Raw genomic sequence first — 2,838 nt, forward strand, 5'->3', positions numbered from 1 at the left:
CCTGCTTTTATCCCAGTCTTAGAGGTTTTGGGTCCTGCAGTCCCCCGGTCTGCAGAAAAGGCTTCTTTGTGTTCTTGCTTCCCATCTAACTGTACAGCATCTTCCCATTGCCTCAACCCAAGTACATCTCCTCTTCAACCTGTCAGTGTACAATAAACACCCCGAGATTCCCCTGCCCTGGCAGCCCCACTCCCTGGAGCAGGAGGCTTTTGAATTGTTTTCGTTTTGGATCCCCTTGAAGAAAGAGTTCAACTCAAAAAATCTAGGTAGCGGGACCCCTAGAAATTGCAATTGTACTGTGTTGAAAAGATGAGACAGACATGAGCCCTGAGGTGAAGGAAGAATTACTGCACTTTTCATGTGGCTCCACATTTCGGCTAAGTTTGAGAGAACTTGTCTTTTGCCGGTTTTCTGTATCTATCTGCTTTCTTTGTGCCCTATGCTCAGGGTTGTTTGTTTTGTGTTGGTGGTGTCTTCAATCCTACTTCATTCTGACATCCTTTAGATCAGGAATTACGATTTATCCAGGATTGGTTTTATTCTCTTACAACGAAGACCCACTGGGTTCAATCAACTGAAAACCGGTGGCATTCTTTCCAGCAAAAGAGAAGGTTAGCCTGGATGTCTTTCTGTGAAGACAAGGGGTTTTTAACTCTGAGGTTGAACCAAGATGTTGATAGATTGGAAGATGGAGGTGGAAAGATGGAATGCAGCCAGGGGTGGATATCCTCAACGTAGTCCCGGCTTTGAAAATGCAGTGCTTTCTTTGGGATTATTTCAGATGTCAAACGCAGCAGGGTTGACATCAGTACACAGCAGGCCATGGATTATGGCTGCCTCTAATGACTGTGTTCCACTGTGTTTATTGTTCTGGATGTTAATATATAGAGTAAATGATAGTCCTTTAATTGAAGGTTGGAAATGCCCCATACCGAGGCGCCCGGGTGACACATCATTAACCACTGAAGTGAAACCCAAGACACTTGCTGGCCAGGAAATTACAGCCTTGGAGACCATCTTCCTATTTGTGTATATGGTGTGTGTGAGACAGAGCGGGCCCAGCAGCTGGCCTGCACCTTATTGGCAGTTCTTGATTTTACCGGGAGGAGAAAAACATCATTTAGAAACTAGCAAGAGCACGTTAGTTCCACAGGAAATCTCAGCTAATCAGAACTTGAATGGAGCGTATTTCTACCCAGTGTACGAGCACAGGAGAGGAGAAGAGGGGTCAGCTCTCTGCCTTTCTTTTTAGACCTTTTTGAAGTGACTCTTCAAAAACTTTCTCCAGTTTAATTGTAGAAACAATTTATGATGCCTCAGTCATAGAGGTTGAATTTAAAAATTCCTTATAATCATTCAGACTGTAACTCCTAAGAGAAGTTTTGACGAACTATCAGACCACAAACTGGCCCTAACTGTTTCTATGGAAAGGTATAATCATTCCCTGTTGCTTCCGTGACAAATTACCACAAGCTCAGCCGCTCAAAAAGACACAGATTTATTACCTTAGAGCTCTGGAGGTCAGGAGTCTGAAATGGGTCTCACTGGGCTAAAACTAAACATTCTTTTTGGAGGGTGCAAGGGAAAATCTGTTTCTTTGCCTTTTCCAGCTTCTAGAAGCCACCCACACCCTATGGCTTGGGCCCCAGCCCCCTAGCAATTGCATCACTCTGATCTCTGCTTCTGTTGTCACACCTCCTTCGCTGACCCTCCTGCCTCCCTCTTTCAGTGATAAAGACCCCTGTGATTGCACAAGCCCATTGGATAATGCAGCACAATCTCCCCATCTCTAGGCCAGCGAATGAGCAACCTTAGTTCCGTCGTCAGTCTTAATTCCCCCATGCCATGTAACGTATTCACAGGTTCTGGGGATGAAGACATGGACGTCTTTGGGGTGGCAGCATTATCCTGTTTGCTGCATGAAGTACTAGGTTAGCTAGGTTCCATGGAACTACAGACCAGGCTAGAAGATAAGCACTATTGATGCGGAGGTACAATAATGATAAAAGGCACTTTCGTATGTCCTAAGATCAAAAGAATCAAAGAAATCAGGGGCATGATAGCTTACTTAAGAACACATGCTTTGGGCTTGGGCAGAAGCTGTGGGATTTTTGATAGAATATTCAATCATGCTAATGAGTTTCCTTTATTATAAAATGGAGATGATAATATGTGCCACGTGGTGTGTTGTAAAATTCATTTGTAAGAAAATACAAATGAAATGTGCATGGTGGTGCCTGGCACTTAGCGAGTGTTTGGTAAGTGGTAGCTGTCAATAGTAAAAACCACAATTACTTTTGCATCAACCTAATATGTGTTAGGAAGCCTCCCTTCTTTTATCTGACTCCTTGTGAGCCATGGCAGGGATGGTGAGGGTCTGTGCTTTTTAAAAATCAAAACAAATACCTAAAATTAGGCATATAAAATTAAGACTTTTATTTAAAGGCAGGAGAGCCAACACTTTACATTGTCTTGGGAAAGAGCTTAGTCCTTTTTGACTTAGTATTAGTATCACCCTCAGGCATGTGGGTCTGGCACTGTGCTGGGTGCTGGAGGGAGATAAGTCATGGCCCCTGGTCTCTAGGCTAGTGTAGTGACTGGCCATACAGATGCCCTCGCTAACAGCTAAGGAAGCATGAAATAATTCAGGCAAGAGATACTGAAGAAAGAGATTACCTGGATGGGGGGCAGTAGGAGAAAATTTCAGAAGAGTTAGGACTCAAATTGGGCATTGAAGGAAGACAGAGAGAAGCTGGGAAAAGTAGAGAGGGTATTTTAGGCAGTGGATTTGGGATAACTGACATGAACAAAAATGCCAGAGTAGTTTCATATTTAAGA

Source organism: Macaca mulatta, chromosome 7 (assembly GCF_049350105.2).
Source record: "Macaca mulatta isolate MMU2019108-1 chromosome 7, T2T-MMU8v2.0, whole genome shotgun sequence".
Lineage (NCBI taxonomy): Eukaryota > Metazoa > Chordata > Mammalia > Primates > Cercopithecidae > Macaca > Macaca mulatta.